At 36.3% G+C, this 20671-nt stretch overlaps 1 long non-coding RNA gene across 1 annotated transcript; it reads left to right on the top strand.

Annotated features, from left to right (window-relative positions):
• Window positions 1-7685: 7685 nt before the first annotated feature.
• Window positions 7686-17996, top strand: LOC124881174. Its single transcript, XR_007041552.1, has 2 exons — window positions 7686-16317; window positions 16843-17996. It is a non-coding gene; the product is annotated as an uncharacterized LOC124881174 (long non-coding RNA).
• Window positions 17997-20671: the final 2675 nt, after the last annotated feature.

Below are 20671 nucleotides of genomic sequence, written 5' to 3'. Positions count from 1 at the left end.
ATTAGAACTCAATTATTATTAGTCAGACCATCAAACATGTTGAAATGACGCTCTTGATCCACAGGTTCGGTTCTACTCAGGAGGTCCACTTTCCTACCCTTTTGCTGCCAGTTTAAAACCCTTTTGTTTGTAGTGTCTCTTATGGCCCATTCTGACCCAATCCTCGTTTTTACCATTTTATCATATTGTTAAATAAATACATCCACAATTCCAGCATGTTTTGGCATTTACATTTAAGCGACATCTTATGTTTTTATTTGTGAGCACTCATGATACAGAATCAGTTTTGGCAAAGTATCTAAGCACGGATACACAGCTCCAGTCCTCAAGAGGTCCTGTCCTGCAACTTTTAGGTGTGTGAAATTTAAACTTTGTGTCTTGTTTGTATAACAGCATATGACTTAGGGCAGCTGCACAGACCAATTGTAAGAAAGGATGCATCTAAAAGTTGCAGGACAATTGTTATGTTTAACCTTTACCAACTGAATTACACAGCATTCACTGGATATATTTAACATACGCATTTAATGTGTAAAGAGTTAAAGGTTGGATCATGACTCAATATGAAAAAAAAGTAGATATGCCACTGAAATTGATATTTTCTGTCCCTAAAGCTCCATGTGAAACAGCTGCACAAGTTGTATTTACAAGAAATCAGAAATGTGAAGTCAGAAAGAAATACCTAAAAAATGCAGCTGCAGAAAACACAAATTAAAATACTAGCCTGGCATGTGACAGCAGGTAAAAAAAAAACAAAAAAACAAAGCCGGTGGAAATCCGTGCTCACGCTTCACTAAACTGAGCTCTCGGTTTTGCTCAGTGACATCTGTCGAGAGTTTGGATTTATGGCCCACACCTGCAAGGTAAGTTCAGTGGAAGCTGTGAAGTGTGCTGATGGAAACATGGCAGTACATATGACAACAGATCAACTGAACGTACCTCGCAGCTGTGGGCCATGAATCCTAACTATCAACAGATGTGTTTGAGTAATCTGCATGCAGAAATTGCAAAACCGACAGCAGAGTTTAATAAAGTGTGAGAACGGATTTCCAACAGGTTTTTTTTTTTTTGTACCTCCCGACACTTGCCGGGCTCCGTAAAATACAACAGCTGGAGCATCAGTTAAAAGTAGATGAGGAGCCCCAACAGCTGGATGATTTTATTTAACCAAAAACTGATGTATTTTCACTTGCAGGGAATAAAGAACACTTGATGAAATAAAAGGAGAACTGTCTTTAGTTAGAGAAGTGATTGGTAAATCAGAAAATATTTTAACTATGATTATATATAAACTCACTACGGGCAAGCCTAGAACTCAGTGTGGAGTCATTTACAGACCCAGACATTGCTGATACTGCTGCATCATACATGATCTTGACAGATGCTGTGTCAACTACATTTATATTAAATAAGTATTTAACACAGAATAGGGTAGAAAATCCTTTATTGTCCCACAATGGGGGAAATTTGGGTGTGTCAGAAACAAAACAAAAGACAATGAAAGCACCCAGGTTCATACATCACTAGAACCATAGAAAAAGTTACCAGAATAGAAGCTATAAGAACCAATCGGGAAAAACAGGAGTCACAAAAAGTTTGAAGAGGCTGTATAGTAAAGGATAATAAAACCCAGGAAACATTAAATATACATTTAAACAAACTGTGTGGTTATCAACAAAGCATACTCAGATCAATTAAATGAGAGGTGCAGCATAGTCAGGTGATGTTAACACTCGTTGAGCAGATGATAAACTATGAAATATAAAACAAATAAAACAATCTCCTTCATTCAGTGAAGGAGCACTGAATGTAACTGCTATGTATGCAGCGAATGATGCCTGGAAACCCAGAAATATATCAATAGATAATGCTTGAAGTCTCAAAATGTGATACCAACTAAATCACTGCTTTCACTGATTCCTGCAGTTTTGTGAAATTCTTCTTTCATTATTCTTGTGTGTCTGTGTGTTAGTGAGTGGTGGAGGCTCCCATCTAGAATCACAGTTAAACTTTAACTAAACCTAAGCTATGTATCTCTGATGACATAAACCACAATTACACATTTTACACAGAATTAAACCCTGGTGTTCTGTGTGGCAGGTAGGGACACGCAACACTCTGCTAAAGAGGACAACTTGACTTCACTGAATGTTTGCAATTGACACCATGGACACCTCAGCTGTACAGTAAGTTTAAGAGCAATAGCAACATCCCGGACAGCACGACATACAGTTGCCATTGAAGGATTTTCTGCATCACCTATATTATACAAAAAGCTGCTGTTGGCATAAAAACGATGTGCAGTCGTTGTGTCATAGGAGCAATGTGTGGGCTGAGAATATTATTCAGATACATTGACTGTGGCAAAAAACGGTAACGCTCCAAAATATATTCATTTGGAAAATGACAAGACCTCTAAATCCAGTCTGATCACCCTCTCATGACTAGGGATGAGTACATTTCACATCTTAACCGATACGGTACCAATACTTAGTACCTGGGAATCGATACCGGCACTCGCTAGTACCAGTTTTTGGTACTTTTATGGGTTATGTCGTATTAAATGTTATTAAATAATATCAGTAAAATTTTCCATTTAATATTTACTACTGGTCAAATGTTTAACCTTTGGCCGTCTCTCAATGAACCTCTGGTAAGTTCTTTCAAGACTCTTTGGAAAACCATTTCAGGTGACCACCTCATGAAGCTCATGGAGAGAATGTTACGAGAGCAAAGCAGTAATCACAGCAAAGGGAGGCTATTTGGAAGAATCTAAAGTATAAAAATTATAAAAGTTATAGCTTACATAGAAGATGTAAATCTACAATAAAGCTGTAATCTAAAATATAAAAATGGTTAGTTATCTCACATTTTTGTTTACTACATAACTCTATATGTGTTCCTTCAAAGTTTTGTTGCCTTTGGTGAGAATCTACAATTTAAATAGTCATGAAAATAAAGACCCATTAAGTGAGAAATGTATCTAAAACTTTTGACTGGTAGTGTATGTATTCTATATATAAACTTTATTGAATATATCAAAACAACATCCAGCTGTTGGTATTGTAACATCTCAGGTGTTTCACACATTTCTTCAACATGAAAACCCTTAACTACGTAGTGTTTGTTTTCTTAATAAGGAACAAATTTATTGCACAAATTGTATCCATTAACAGACTCTTCAGCGTTGACGAAAATCTGGTGCTTAACTAGGTGCTGCCTCAGATTAGAAGTATTCCCGCCACTGGCCTTCCACTTCATATCACAAATTTTACAGCGACCGTAATCTGTTTGAGCATTCAAACCTTAACCATTTTTCCTCTCGTGTGGATTCTCATGTGTTTCTTTAGATTTACTTTTTGGTTAAATCTTTGTCCACATAATTCACAACAGAAAAGTTTCTGTCCAGTGTGGATTCTCATGTGTGTGTTTAAATTTCCTTTCCGGTTAAATCTTTGTCCACATAGATCACAACAGAAAGGTTTCTGTCCAGTGTGGATTATCATGTGTCTGTTTAAACTTCCTTTTTCAGTAAATCTTTGTCCACATAGATCACAACAGAAAGGTTTCTGTCCAGTGTGGATTCTCATGTGTGTGTTTAAACTTCCTTTTTCAGTAAATCTTTGTCCACATAGATCACAACAGAAAGGTTTCTGTCCAGTGTGGATTCTCATGTGTCTGTTTAAACTTCCTTTTTCAGTAAATCTTTGTCCACATAGATCACAACAGAAAGGTTTCTGTCCAGTGTGGATTCTCATGTGTGTGTTTAAACTTCCTTTTTGGCTAAATCTTTGTCCACATAGATCACAACAGAAAGGTTTCTGTCCAGTGTGGATTCTCATGTGTCTGTTTAAATTTGTTTTTATGTTAAATCTTTGTCCACATAGATCACAACAGAAAGGTTTCTGTCCAGTGTGGATTCTCATGTGTGTGTTTAAATGATTTTCTCTGTTAAATCTTTTTCCACATAGATCACAACAGAAAGGTTTCTGTCCAGTGTGGATTCTCATGTGTGTGTTTAAATGATGTTTTCTGTTAAATCTTTGTCCACATAGATCACAACAGAAAGGTTTCTGTCCAGTGTGGATGATCATGTGTGTGTTTAAATGATGTTTTCTGTTAAATCTTTGTCCACATAGATCACAGCAGAAAGGTTTCTGTCCAGTGTGGATTCTCATGTGTCTGTTTAAATGTCCTTTTTGGCTAAATCTTAGTCCACATAGATCACAACAGAAAGGTTTCTGTCCAGTGTGGATTCTCATGTGTCTGTTTAAATTTGTTTTTATGTTAAACCTTTGTCCACATAGATCACAACAGAAAGGTTTCTCTCCAGTGTGGATTCTCTTATGTATGTTTAAAGCGCATTTTCCAAGAAAGGTTTTACCACAGTCTTCACAGCTAAACTTCACTCCTGTCTGGACTTTCTTTGGCAATTCCACATTTTTCTTCTCTGTGAAACATTTCTTCTCATTCAACGGGCATAAAGATCCTATTTCTGAATTTATCATGTCTTTCTGAAGAAAGCCACAGTGAACAAATTGTTCAGCAAACTCAGGGGAGCTAAACAGTTTGTTAATGTTTCCATCTGACTCAGGAGCTCTGCTGTTCTTCCAGTCATTGTCCATGTCCTTAGATTTCAGTCCAGAGTCTGACAAGTGTTTGAGATCAGAGACGGGGTGCTTTACATCATTGGCCTTTTCATCCTTCTCAGTGTCTTCAGTTTCTGAGGAAATGAAACCATCTCCATGATCTTGTATCCTGATGGATTCTTCTCCTCTATTGATGTCTTCTGGAAGTGCTCTGCCTTTAATTTGGTCTTGATAAAGCTGTGAGAGTAAAGGGGACTGTTCATCATCCTCACTCTTTATGGGAGTAGCAGTGACTGGAAACCTGATGGCATCGATCTCCTCCTTCCCATTGAGCTGCTCTCCCCCCAGACTGGTGTAGACCTCGTCCTGTTCCTCCTTTATGTGGTGGAGCTTTGGGTCATGTAGGCCAGCACACGGTCTGTGCTTTACAGGAGCTTCTTCTTTAACCGTCAACATCTGCTTAATCTCTGCAGGAAACATTGAAACACATCATGTATATTAGAAAGTTTTTTGATTTCAGCCTCGACTGAGTCACTTTTTAATAAAGATATTTAGGTACTTTGGTTAGATTAAATTATTTTGTTTAATTACCATTTATTCTTATTCTTTTATTTTGCATTGTTGCTTCTTATGTCTGTTGATTTATGTCGTGATCTATTCACTTATTCTCAACAACCACATACTGAAACCATTTTTTTCGTTTTTGCCTCCATCTCGCTTGTGTACGATTGTTTCCAGTGTGCCGCATAATTAATATTTTTAACTAGTTTCTATGTGGAATCATCAGGTTTTAAAGCAGGTACAATAAGCAATGAACATGTCAACGTTTTTTCTGTTTAAATATTTCTTTTAAAAACAATGAGAGAATCCACACCAGATGTTGGCAACTATCAAATATTCCTCATATAACAAGAAATTAAAGCCAATTATTCCACAAAGAAAGTTAAGGGTAAAAACATGGAATGACACAGAGAATAATTATTTAACCCATGAAGAAATGGATATCTGAAGGTGGATAAAAAGCCAAACAACCATATTAAATCTGTCAGGATTTAGAAAGCATATTTTATATGTTCAAATCAATATCAGCTGGTTTAAAATTTATTGATAACCTTAACAGAAGGTTTCTTATTACTAAAGTATTGCACAGAGGGGTAAAACTCATGAAAGCAAAGAGACCTTCACAAAAAAGGTCTTACTATTGCAAATCATACTAATGGCAATGATTACAGCTGCATTTCTAAGCTTCTGACTGTTCCAGTGAGCGCTGCTGCAACCATAATCCTGAAGTGGAAAGGACACAATTTCAACATAGACCAGTCAAAGCCAGGTGCCCCTAGAAAGACTTCTGGTTTAAGGTAGCTGTAGTTAAACCTTAACTTAAGAAACCTTCGCTTGATCAAGATGACTTAATAAATTACAGACCTATATCCAATCATCCATTCTTATCTAAAATTCTTGAGAAAATTGTTGCTAATCAAATGTGTGAGCATTTACACAGCAATGACCTGTTTGAAGAGTTTCAGTCAGGTTTCAGAGCTCATCACAGCACTGAAACAGCTCTGCTGAAAGTCATTAATGATATTCTTATGGCCTCAGATAATGGACTTGTGTCTGTACTTGTCCTGTTAGATCTCGGTGCTGCATTTGATACAGTTGATCATAATATTCTCTTAGAAAGGCTGGAATATGCTGTAGAGATCAGGGGAACAGAACTAGGCTGGTTTAAATCTTATCTGTCTGACAGATTCCAGTTTGTTCATGTAAATGATAAATCATCTTTAAACTACAGGGTTAATTGTGGAGTACCACAGGGTTCAGTACTTGGGCCAATTCTCTATATGCTTCCAATAGGTAAAATTATCAGGTAGTATGGGATACATTTTCACTGTTATGCTGATGATACTCAGCTTTACTTATCCATAAATCCTGATGAGCCCAACCAGTTAGATTACAAGCATGTCTTGAAGACACAAAAACTTGGATGACCTTAAATTTACTGCTTTTAAATTCAGACAAGACAAAAGTTGTCGTATTTGGACCGGAGTCTTTAAAAAAGAAACTGCTTAGTCAATCACTTAATCTGGATGGCATTAAATTGACCACCAGTAATAAAGTAAAAACCTTGGTGTTATTTTCGACTTGGACATGTCATATAAATCCCAGATTTAACAGGTTTCTAGGATTTCCTTCTTTCACCTCCGGAGTTTAAACAGAGTTGAAAACATTCGACTCAAACGGGTCTAGATAAAAAGGTAACAAACCCGTCATTTTTTTAAGTAACCTGCCATAAACATAACCTTTTCATTGCGTTCATAGTGAACAAACACGTTATTCTGACGAAAATGTTTTAGAAGTTTCCTCGTTGGTCATATTTCAGGCTGTTTTGTCAACAATATGCGGGTGTTTAGAGAGATGCAAGGGCATCCAAATTTCGGCAGGCATGCACTTTTCGGCGTAACACCGCTCTGCTCTATTACCATAACGCACCTTGTATGTGCAAGAATAATCGTTAACAAAGCGCTAACGATGTGACCACGAATTTCTGACTGTTGGGTCAGTTGACCACAGTCGAAACTGATGGGAAACCCATATTTGTCAATGTTGAAAAGGCAGTGAGTTTGTAGCTCTGAGAAATGTTCAATTTGTAGTAAGGTGTAGGGAGACCTCTAGTGGTCAACACTGGTAGGTGCATTCTTTAGTTTTGAACTGCGCAACATTTTAATCATGTCAAGCCAGGGCATGTAATCAGTATCAGCAGCTCAAGTAGCAGAAGAAACGTAAGCTTAACATGGTAAGAGCTGCATGGAAAATTATCGTGCATTTTCCTCTGCATATATGTGTAATGTATAGTTTGTTTTTGATACTATTTGATGTTATTTTTGTTATATTCAAGACTGTTTAGCAGTAGAAGCTACATGCTAAAGCTAATAACATCCGGTGCAGTGTTTGCCGTGTCGGCAAGGTTAAGCATTTCTTTTCTAGACCACACATACATATTCTAATGTATGTAAATATTAGGGCTGCTGTATGTCATCTGTTCAATGATTAAAGGACCCTAACGTTATTCAAGCATCCTGTCTGTGCTCCTGTGGAAGCGTAAAGCTCTGTTTGAATAGATTAAAAGTGTTATTATTGTGTTTACCATTATACGATGAATTCTGTGAATTCTTTCTTCTGTGCATGAGGAAACAGGCCTGTCTGGAAACAGATTACATTAGGGAAAAGTTCTTGGCGAGAGGTAAAGACTAATGAGTTTGTTATTGCAGGAAATCTTGTGATATTCTGACTCTGCCAGGCCAGTGTTACATGGAATAATAAGAGCTTGCACTGTGTTTCAGTTGGGAAAGTTTTGATATCCCTAAAAGTCCTGCCAGGTCAAATTGACCTGGCAGTCTGCATCTTAATAAAGTCATGACAGTGTTGTCACGTACGCCAATCTGATGTTTTCCAGATGTTGGGCCGGAGTATATTCTCGGAAAGAGTAGAGATAACAGTGTGAATGTGCCAAGGAATGTTATGTAACGGAGAATAATGATTTCAATTGGTCAAGAAGGCCTCAATACACACCAATGCTTTGTATCTGTATAAAAACCGCCTTGCACAGACGGGAGGCAGGGTGACTTCTGGAATTTGTGATGAATATGACACTGTGTGCTTTTTGAAGAATAAAAGTACCCTCTCGTGAGTATTGTTTGAGGAGAGAATATTTCTGAGTACTGTTTTAATTATTTCGGCTCGGAGATCCGATCGCATCGCTCCCAAATATTGGTGGCCCGTACGGGGAGTTCTCTACAGGGAGAGGTTTGCGGTCGCTCCTCTGGAGAGGGGCCTGGCTGGCTGTGGTTCAGGGCCCACAGCAGGAGGAGGTGAGTTCTTGTCTCTTTTCTTGTTGAAAGGATCTCGGCCTCCCGGGTCCCTCGACTGAGGAGTGAATAGATAGAGACTTTGGTCTCTCTCTCTTTTTTTTTTCTCTCTTCCAACAATCTTCACGATGCCTTGCATGCAAGGAGACTGTCTAAAAAAAACAAAGTTGGAATTGGCTAAAGGCAGTCTTAAAACAGTAGGACTTATGTCCGTCCTGTTGTGGTGCCAGGACGGACATACGTCTATTATTTAGTACCTGGCGTTAATACTGATTCTCTCCGAGAATTAATCCTTCTTGCTTAAGAGACAGCTATTTCATACACATAAAAAACTTGATAGAACAGGTACGTAGGAGACCTTGAAGAAAATTAGCCGGTGGATTTAAGTGTAGTAAGAGAATTGTGCCTCCGTGTGATTTCCGGAGGGCAAAAAGCACTGGAAAAAAGGCCACAGCTGTTGAAGTTTTACACGTACATGATTTGGAGATTGCAATGTTGATTGCAGTGTTTTCTTTTTTGTTTGAGATCTCTATGGTGAGCAGTGGTGACCTGTGTTCTGCAGAAGTATTAATGTGATCTTGTTAAAAAGACCAAAGTGAGTTAAGCAAAAAATTAACTCGTGAGCTTACACAAAGTAAGAGAATTGATCAATTGGGACATCAATAATACTATAAATTAGGTTCAAACTCCCCGGGGAAGAACGTCAGGTGTGAGTATGAGAGTGTGAAGAACATATGAAGTTGGTGTGGTTTATGAATGGCTTTGATCAGCGCTAATTGAGTGAAAGGCAGTGTGTCGACTGGTATTTTGTGTGTGATGCATGTAAAGCGTATGTCAGATGGATGAATCTCTGAATGATGTATGAACGATGGTGTTTTGCATTTATGTGAGCCGTATGCGATGTCAGACTGAAATCTATGTGTGTGTGTGGCCATTAAAGCAAGTTGCATGTGATGAGAGACTAAAACTGCATGTTTTGATCTTGATTACCTTAAATGCTTTCTAAAGGTTCATTTGCTGTGTTAAAGCAGCAGCTGAGCTTTTGTGTTGCGCACCAGAAGCTTTGCTTTGATTTGTTTTATGGTTTCTAGATTAAGTTTTGAGTTATGCCCAAGTCAAATATAGATTTAGCTGTTACTGGTTAAAATTACTGCTTGAATGTTTTGTTTACTCTTGAGGGATAGATCTAAAGAAACTTATGCATTTGGATTAGAATTAAAGCATACGTTAAAATGGGAAGGAGTTTCTGGTAGAAACTGACTGGAAAAAGGAAAAAGGATCTCTCCAGGCTTAGAGAGATGGAATTTCCGGTTGCAAGTTGTGTGCGCGCACTTGAACGCATGCCATGTCTTGCGCTTGTGTGACACACAGCACCCACACACAAACACATACACATGCAAAGCACACAAACATATAACACACATACACGAGCGCACACACATGAACCACAGAACAAGACACACAAATTTGGGGAGCAAAATGTATATATGATGGAAAAATAAAAGTATGAATGTCAAATGCCGGCATATGTCTGTCTAAATGTCTGTCCATGTGTCTGTGTTGAATCTGTCTGTCATACAAGTGGGTTTGTTGTCACTAACATTTGTTTATCCGAGTTTTCTTTTGCTTTGTTCTTTATTTTCGACAATTTCTTCGCAGAAGAATGACAGGTTTTTAGGAACTCCTTGGGTGCGGACCTCTTAGTGCTCACAAAGTCCGGACGTATGATTGAACAATTAAATAGTTTAAATTCAAGTGAGCGCGGAGTGGTCTGCAGTTACCTTGGAGTCTAAATTAACTTCACAAATGCTCAAGAAAATTGATAGAATATCCATAATTAAAGTAAGAATCCAGGTTTTACTTAATTTTTTTACCTTTTTTAGTCGAAGCTCAAAGGTTGACTGCCTGATGTAGGAAGACTTTTGTGAAAATACAAAGTAAAGTGTTTTTATTTTCTTAACCATCAAAGGACAACTGGTTTAAGATTTTATGGGGTTTAACTGAATGTTTAACTGAAGAATGTTTCTGAAATGGAGGAAAGTGTTGCACGTCTGTGAAAGTCTGTGTGGGATTCAGCATGTGAATGTGTTGAGAGCAGAGCATAGGGGGGGCTCCCAGTTCCCCTCCACAGGGACGGAGCTCAAAGGGGGCCGGGCCCAGAGCTTCTACTGTCTACTTTTCATTTTACTGTAGTTCATTAATGTTTTACTGATAAGATGGGTCACATATCATTTTGGTTTGCCTTCTACAAAGAATAATGAAAGTTTAATCATGCAATTTATTACATATTTTGGAGAAATTTGATGAAAAGAAGTTCTCTAAATGTATAGAATCAGAAATTAATCTTTATCAAGGTATATTTCTTATTTTTTGACATATTTCAAGGTCTTAGATTTAACCATAGAAAGCGTCAACTTTAAAAATATTTTAGTGGGTGGAACAAATTATTGGATCAGGTTCAAACTGTTTCATTAACCTTAATGTTGGGATAATACAATATGACAGTCTATGCTTTATCCTTGCTTAGTTAGTGTGCAAATGTGTTTTTAGTGTAATATGAGTTTTTATTATTTTATTTTGTTGAACAATGTAAAAATCAGAAAGTGAGAGGTGTAACAAACCAAGAGGAAAAAAATGAAAAACAGAGAATACAGCTTGATTTAATGATTAATATCAAACAGATGAAGAGAAATGACTTGTGATTTAAATTTACTCAATTTAATTAATTTATTGTAGGAAGAAAAGGATTTTACTAGAGATTTTAGTTGGTCCATGCCAGAATTATTGTTTCTTTAGATTAAACATTAGGAGACAGAATGATACAATGACTTAATAAAACAAATAAGGAACAGTTAAAAAGTAATATGAATAGCAAGTTACTGGCTTATGATATGTACTATATCGCCTTATCATTTAAAAATTACAATGGTAATATTATGGACTTTGCTTTCGGGAGAACTTTGCCAATTTTGCCAAGTACCTCAACAAAATTAATATTAGAAAGATGAAATTTAATCGGTTTCTCAAAGTTTTACAAACAGTGGCATGATAATAATTTACAACTACAAAGTTTTATGCTTAAGAATAAATAAATAAACAAACAAATGAACTCATCTTGCAGAAACATTAATGCAGCCATTAAAGAATGGAAATGTTCTGTTATGGCAGAAGGTTTGAAAATATTGTGTCTGTTGTATCGAGGCAAAGTCTCATGAAGGAAGCTGCCTGGTATTTTTTTTTTTTTTTTCTGACTGATTACTCAGTGAATTACAGCCTGTTAACACGGAGAACCAAATTGAACATCCACAGCAGAGCCTGCGTGGACAACATAGCACTGGCGCAAGACCTGCTCAGACCTCAGAGGACAGAGAAGAACGCTGGAGCCGAATAAAAGGCCGAGTAAAGGAATGGTCTCCACAAACGTTAACAAGGCTTTGGACAGAGCAGCACAAAGCCTCACTGAATAGCCCGGCCAGATCAGACCAGAGGCTGTAGAGATAAATGCAAGATGTGCTAAAAAGATGCACTTAGATAAATTAAATTCATTTTTTTCTGTTTACAAAACATGGAATAACCAAATATCTCTCAAATCTTAAATTAAATAAATAAATAAATAAAATAAAATAATTTGGCCAAATTTGTTTATTAATCACTTGGGGACTAATAACGTATTTTTGAAATTGAATTAGAATAAGTTACAAAATTAAACAACTACTGAACAAAACATTGATGGCCATCATGAGTTCTTTCCTTAGCAAAATAATTCATTGCCTTTTGAGCTCCAACCAGATGATAAATACAAGTTCACTTTATAAAGGTATATAAGATATTCAAGACGTTAAAATGGGATAAATTAAAAAGCTCAGAGTAACAAGACATTTTAAACAAATTAGTACAGCACTTGAGCAAATACTGAAATGGGAATTAAGAGTCTAACAAAGTCAAAAGTTGCAAAATCGCTGACGCCCCACTCACTAAGACATGTTCAAAGGGGGGCGTAGGAGAGCCTGATGCTTTGACTTAAAAAAGCTGAAGAACTGATATTAGAACAGTCTCTATGAGTTCAGAGGCAGATTTAGTGATCAGACTAGGGAAACTAAGTGAAAATAATCAAATAAGTAACCATACAGGATCAGAAACAGATTACCTGTTGGTTGGAAATTTAATATATATCTTTGCATTCAATTTTAAGCTACCATTTTCATTATAATTTGAATCCTTTGGGGCTTGTTTAATTTAATTTTTTTATTTTATGGGAATCTTACTTTAATATAAAAAGAAATGTGAATTTCTGCAAAGCTCTGTTGTTAATTAATTTCTTTATTTTGTTCCTTTCTGCATAAGAAATAGGTTCATGTCTGACGTTACCAGGATCTCCTTTGAAACTGTCAATTATGAACTATGTGCAGCGACACAGATTAACATTATGGGACCAGAGATCTTTCATGGTGGAACAGATTCAGCCTCACTATTAAGTGACACAAACAGGCCCAGGGTTTGATTGCATGAGTTGCATTTATAATCTGACTAACAAATAATTAACTGTATTGCTTTAAGTTTTCTCTTTTCTTTTTTCAGAAGCTGCTAATCTTTTGCATTCTACCCACCTTGTTCCAATGGAAGATGTGCAAATGTTATCAAATGCTCTGTTACATAGGGGAAGGTAAGGTACATAAATAACCGTAATGTTGCCTCATGATTTATCTAATGGAGACTGGAGGTGGCCATAGGGATACCGGTGAGTCATTCCTACAATACAATCCATGTGTCGAATACATTTGAAAAGTAAAGCATTCACACAGTTAGGACAACAAGTAAGCGAAGGGACAATTAAAAACAATTTTCAGTTGCTAGGTAGACTATATAGCAAACTAGGTGTAGAACATTTGACATATTTGATTTATTGTATAGCACTTTAATAAGTTGCTTCAAAAAATAACACTGTTGAATATTCTTCCTTTTATTTCTACTTTTTAAGTATTTGTGCTAAATTTGAAATTGTTGAGAAACATCATTGTTAGCAAACAGTAGTTTTCCTAAAGATTACAGGCATAAAAATATGTTGAGGAATAGAATTGTGGAACATTGCAAAACATTTCACGACTTCAGATAGTTGTTTATGATGTTAGACAGGAGGCGACTTGCGTAGAATTACGCTTTTAGTAGATAAAATTCAAGAGGAAAAGTTTTTCGAATGACAGAACTGGCAGTTCTGAGTTTTTTGGTCGAAGGAGTATTTATTTATTTGTTTTTGTTGAGGATTGCAGGGAAAGGAATTTTGCTCTTTGTCATAGTCGCAAATTTAACCTTGAAATTTGATCTTCAGGAGACTGATAGAGTATTTTAGATGTAAAGCGAAAATAGATTTTAGAAGCCTTTATTTACAAACCACCACCGGGAACTAACTGCAAAACCAATATGATTAATATGCAACTTATTTTGAGAAATGAATGAACTGGAAAAAAGCAGAACAAACGATGATTTATGCACAAAATCAAACATAAGGTTAGTGATTATAAGGTTTCTTCAAGGATACTGATCAGAGACAGACAGAACTCTGAGGAACTATGAACATTCTTGTGATAAAAGTCGTCCAACAACAACTGGAGCCAGACAGCATTTGGCTCAATCTCACTACACTACATGTTAAGGACTAACGGATGAGAAAATAAAGGAATTTAGGGCTAGGAATACAAATGCACAACAAAGTTCAAATGATAGTAATGGCAAATTATGACAGTTTTAATGATTGAAGGTGTTACCCTAGATCCCAAGAAAAACTCTGTGGGAAGTTTAACCTCTAACATATTAGCTGAGAATGTAAGTCCAGGAAACATTCTTCAAAAGGCCCAGTAGTTAGGAAATGTTTTTTGGATTAGATCCCAGAACAGAGACAGAGATAATAAGTATATAAAGAACAGGGTTTTGACTTAGGAAAGTTGCTTAGAGAATTTAAAACAAGAACTTGAATAAATTTACAATCCTGCACGACTGAAAGGTTTTTACATTATAGGATACTGGATTCTAAGTCTTCGCAAGTAAGTCTTTCACAGATAAATGAGTGTTTGAGATGCACAATGGTAGTATATATGTACAAAATAAAATGGGTTTCTTGTTTTCTTTAAACAATGGATTTTATTAAATGTTTGTTACTGTAGGGAAACTATTAGGAAAAAGCAATGTCCCCTTCAAGGCGAAATGTAGTTGACACCTCTGTCGCAAACAGAGAAAGTGCCATGTGATCTGGACGTCTTTCAATAATTATATGGGGAACTTTCTGATTGTGTGTACAGACAATTATAAATTAACATAATCTTTGTTAGTGGAAAACAGCAGCGGTGTTTGACGTGGCTATAAACAAGGTCTCAGAATGTTAGCAAACTAAGAGGTTTATATCATAGGAGGGAGGAATGAACTGCCTCCCTTTGGAATTGGTTATCTTCTGTTTTGAGAACTTCCAGGCGTTGTCTCTACAATGCCAAACATCATCACATTCCTTGAACAAAGCACAAAATTGCAGACTCCATTAAGTATTCGCACCCTGAATACAGAGAAATAAGGGCTAAACACTTGGCATAGAAGTTAAAACTTATCTTTTAGATAAGAATGTGAAACTGACAATACTGGCAGGAGAGACAAAGTATCATAAAATTTGATTATTTGTGCAGAAGCAGTGGTTAATTAAGTTAGTATCATTAAGATACAACATTATGCACACATACAAGGACACAGAATGTCAATAAACAAGAAAACTTTGAATGCTGAAAACTGACTTCATCTGAAAGCTTGCAGTAACAGGATGAAGTTGATTATAGAATATCAACGGAAATCTGATACATTATCAAAATAGCAGAAACTGGGATGCATCATCTCAAACATGCATCTCTCATTTAAAAACAGCATCTAATATCAAAAAAGAAACATTTATCTGTGAGTGAGAGAACCATTTGAAGTACATAAGTAACAAGGCTCATGTCGTCAGTCGAATAAGAGGGAAACCTGAGCTTATCTGTGAAGCCTGAACAACACATCTAAATGTTCTGATGTATCTCTCTGATCAAAGGGGGGTTAAGTCAGAAGTTTATGAGATCGATTTAAGAATAAAATAACACATGAGGTGAGGTCACACACGGTTTTATAAAATGACAAATTTCTGAATGATAATAAAATGCGCACCAGACATACTATTTTTAGGCACTGGATCAAATTGAAGACTGTTTAACTTATTTTGACTTACTGTACAAAAACACAGTAGTTAGCAATGTTAATCTATTATTTTTCAGAATAATGTCTGAGAAATGCATGGTTTAGAACAATATCTGTGCTGATAGGGCGAGGTAGAATGGCACTTCATGCTTCCAGGGGAAAAGGTGATTGCTTGAGCTATCTGTGCTAACTTCTGTTTATTTCTTTTGCGTGAAAACCCTGTGAATATAATTGATTATCACTGCTAAAAGGAGCAGTTCAGATCTCTCTATCAGTAGCCTTTTTACAGGTGATGAGAGGGAACCAAATTGACCTACAGAACATTACCCTTCGTTGATGTGGAGGCTGGACCTGGGTTGTCGTTCAGAGAACTTTTAGAAGAAAGTTCTTTCTGAATGGAAAATGGTTTGACCATTTATTTTATTTCTTAAGAACTTTATGTATTTTTTTTATTTGCTGCAGCACAATTTTACTCCAGAAGTTTAATTTCTGCTCATAATTATTTTGTTTTCTGAGATTCCTATGTACTCGGGGCTGGAGTTGAGCACTGCTGTGAAAGTTATCACACCCTGTTCATATCATCATCACATTGGACTATGATAAAGGAGGACGTTGAGGAAATACAGGAAAAAGGACACTAAGGAAATACAGAAAAGGTGATGCTACAGAGGCAACGATACCCAATTTACATGTGATACTTCTGTTACAACTATGATCTGAACAAGGCCCCTGACGTCTAATGCTTGGATAACATGTATGATGTAATAACTAAGAGGAGATTAGTAAGGGTTTGACTGCCATTTTTGTTGAACAACGTTTTCTCCTGTTTCTGTTAATTTAGGAAGGTAAGATGAATGTCTTTGGTTTCAATTTCTTTTATCAGGTAAGGTTTATCCATAAAAGGCAGATCTGTTTGGTTGTTATTTTGGCCTGGGTTAACCCTGACGTACAACAATCTCTTTTTGCACAACTTAAGTTTTAATACCAAGTACATTAGTTGGTTTCATATTCAGTGATTTTATAGAGCTTTGTATGGTTTAGAGGGGAATATGTAGAGGAGTTAAAAGGACACAAACAGTAATCGGATTGTGGAGACATCAAGAAAGGATGTTTAATTAGACATGTGGTACTTTAATGTCATGGGTTAGCACTATACTGGTCAGTATTCTCTGTCTTCTCAGAATGACACCAATCCAGAGACTGGCCGTACAAGTAACCTTTTTGGGCGTTGGACTCAGAGACCGATGGACATATGAAGACTTTGTGGGACCCTGAACCAGGATAAATGCGATGCCAGAACAATAAAGTTGAAAAGACCAATCTCAGAGACTAAAGAAGGTTCAAGGAAGACCAAGGACAGAGACTGAACTACACTGATTTTCTGCTGAGAATTTTACTGATGTTTTTCTATGTTCTGTTATAACTTCGAATTTGTCTTTATGTCATTTTAATGTTCTGAATTGTTTCAAGCTGTTTATGCACTCTGATAGAATGGGAGCATCCATTCTTGTGATATTCAGCTCCAGAGTTTCAACATGGTCATTGTTTTCTGTTACATATATTGTGGTGAATAGGAATGATGAACCAGGACCTAAAATAGATGATAATGATGCATATTAGATTCAATACAGGGATCTCTTGTTCAGATTGGCCGAGAATGAGATTTCTCTGAGGCCTCCAGATGTTTTTCCCCGCCTTTTAGGACAGGTGGGTTTTTCGACTGGTGTGCCCTAAGCCGATACGTAAGCTTGGGAGTTTGGCAGGAAATCTTGTGATATTCTGACTCTGCCAGGCCAGTGTTACATGGAATAATAAGAGCTTGCACTGTGTTTCAGTTGGGAAAGTTTTGATATCCCTAAAAGTCCTGCCAGGTCAATTTGACCTGGCAGTCTGCATCTTAATAAAGTCATGACAGTGTTGTCACGTACGCCAATCTGATGTTTTCCAGATGTTGGGCCGGAGTATATTCTCGGAAAGAGTAGAGATAACAGTGTGAATGTGCCAAGGAATGTTATGTAACGGAGAATAATGATTTCAATTGGTCAAGAAGGCCTCAATACACACCAATGCTTTGTATCTGTATAAAAACCGCCTTGCACAGACGGGAGGCAGGGTGACTTCTGGAATTTGTGATGAATATGACACTGTGCGCTTTTTGAAAAATAAAAGTACCCTCTCGTGAGTATTGTTTGAGGAGAGAATATTTCTGAGTACTGTTTTAATTATTTCGGCTCGGATATCCGACCGCATCGTTCCCATATTCTAATGTAAATGTAAATATTAGGGCTGCTGTATGTCATCTGTTCAATGATTAAAGGACCCTAACGTTATTCAAGCATCCTGTCTGTGCTCCTTACCGGTGTTGTGCCATAAAGTGATGATCTGCCAAAAACTGATCGGGTAAGACCGGGCGCATCCTGCAGAGGAGCGAGCAGCGAGAGGAGGAGGAGGAGGTTTCTGCAGGAGTGCATCAAGCTTGTCGAGTGTTTTGTTTAGAGAGTTCTTTCTCGGTGGTTTAGTTCTTAAACAATATTAACACCTATAAAACAGGTATATTTATATGGTCAAAGTTACAGTAAAGGGTTATTATTATTTATTATGGGGAAAAAATAGAACAGGTAGTACTGTGCACAATGAAAACGTTGCCAAATTATGAGATTACCTACTGTGTTCTACTCAGAGGAATAATATTTTACCGATCTCACTGAAGCCATTAATTCCCAACTTGCCAAAAATTCATGTTATTCTCTGCTAAAATTGATTATGGCCAATATTTCCTGAACCATGAAATGCAATTTCTGCCTTATATTACAATGCTTTACTCTGAGTGAATGTATTTCAAAGATCTCACTGAATGCACTATGTCCAAAATGGCTAAAATAGCCAAAAATCTGGGTTTTGTCCTCTGCCACAAATTGATTATGGCCTATTTCCTGACCACTGACATGCAATTTCTACTTAATATGACTTTGTTTCAGTCTGAAGAATTATATTTTACTGATCTCACTGAACACAACCCCTTCTACACTGAAAAAGTTCCCTAATTAAAAAAAGTAAGGCTATTTCCATTGCCAAAAATTTATCATGACTTATTCCATGACCCATGAAATGTAATTTCTGCATATAATTGCTTTATTTCATTCAGGGAGATCATATTTAATAGATTTTGCTGAGCACAGACCCTCCCACGCTGAAAAAGATCCCCACATTGACAATATAGGGGTGATTCACTTGCCAAAAATTTATCTAGGCTTTTTTCATGAACCATGGAATAAGATTTCTGCATAAAATGGCTCTGTACAGCTTTAAGAGATTATATTTTACCAGATCTTACTGAACACAACGCTTCCCACACAGAAAATTGACCCAAAATCGTTTCTTCTCTGCCAAAATTTGATTATGGCTTATTTTCTACCCAACTAAACCATTTCTGCCTAAAATTGCATTTTACAGATCTTGATGAAGGTGGTCAGTCGCACACTTAAAGAAAATGGACAAAATGGCCTTAAAATAACATTTCATTCTGATAATGAGCAGATTAGCTTGATAACTGCTTATTACATTTGTTTTTCAAAATAAAATACACTACATTGGAATACATTCATGTAAGTTTATTGTTAAATTGCATCAAATGTCTTTTTATTAATCAGGTAACACTTTTATTAATCCCAGGTACCACTACATTTTAAATTAATTTCCTCCTTATGAATATTTGAACTTTTAATAAATGTGCTATTTTAGTATTACTTTGCTTTGTTTTAATGTGAAATCCTGATTAGCATCGCTTGCTTGTTCTTGGTCAAAACACTTACCTGCTAATTACAAGTCCTTTTAAAGTGCAATAGTAGAGGTTTGCATTCGAGTTTTATGACAGTTTTGAGACATGGATCAGACATTTTCAATTCTAAGATCAATGAAACTTTTCATCTACCCAGCAGTCAAATTTTTGGAGAAAAGCAAAAAGCTTCATTGTTTGAGGTGGGTTAATAGTTACACTCAATGCTGCATTTTACTACTGTCATTATTTGTTGTTGTGATGAAGGTCTTGTTTTACAAAAATTTGTAATGAAATTATAAATGGGATGAATGAGGATTAGCGTGGGTTGTGATTACCGGTCATTTAGAAAATAAAGTGATGTGTTTATGTTTGTTATCAGACTAAACATTTGTCATAAAGTCATAAAAATCAGAAACTAGTATTAAAAAACCTATTTTAGAATTTATTTGCATTGATTTTAAAGTCATATAACCACATGCAACAGAATAATCTGTGGTAGCTTAGAGTCCAGAATGAAAATCCCATACGGACAATTCCTGATAGGGATGTTATTTGTGATGTCAAGTTGACTTCAGAACTCAAAATGTGGTTTTAATCTGATTTAGTATCAACAAAAGGTAGTAATATACTTCCTACTGATTTTAGATTTGGGGTGTAATATTTAAACTTTTTTATGATTTGGTTTTCAATCATTTACTGTATAATTAAACTATATTTGTGTATTTAAATTGATATGAAGTTTGGTTATTGAACTTCGTCCTCAGAGTAATATTTAGGAGTGGGTCAAAATTTGATTTCTAATTAATTTCATTTGTCTAACTATACATGTCTTTTAAATCATTCATAAGACTCAGTGGGCTAAATGTATCTCGATGGGCAGGTGATACCTTTACTCACCCTATTCAACAAGACTCCACCTCATGTGGTGTCTACGCCCTTATGGTATGTAACTATTTGATTTTACAGAATTTTATTGAAAGGCATTTCAAATTTATTCAAGTAAATGTTTTTTAAACAAAACATACACAAAGACTTAGACTGTTCAAAGCTTAAAAATGTATCAAGAGTAAGGATTGAGGTAAACGGTACAGCAGGTAAAGGGAGATATCTAGGAAACACTAAGTAGTGTCAAGGATGGAGTATAAAGAGAGTGGATGAATGGTACAAAGGCCTGTGTTGCATGACAATTTGCCAATAGATGCCTTTATGCTGTATTAAAGGTTTTGTTAAAA

Source organism: Girardinichthys multiradiatus, chromosome 14 (genome assembly GCF_021462225.1).
Source record: "Girardinichthys multiradiatus isolate DD_20200921_A chromosome 14, DD_fGirMul_XY1, whole genome shotgun sequence".
Taxonomy (NCBI): Eukaryota; Metazoa; Chordata; class Actinopteri; order Cyprinodontiformes; family Goodeidae; genus Girardinichthys; species Girardinichthys multiradiatus.
The sequence above is the reverse complement of the archived record's forward strand: the minus strand, read 5'-3'. Positions and strand labels throughout refer to the sequence as shown.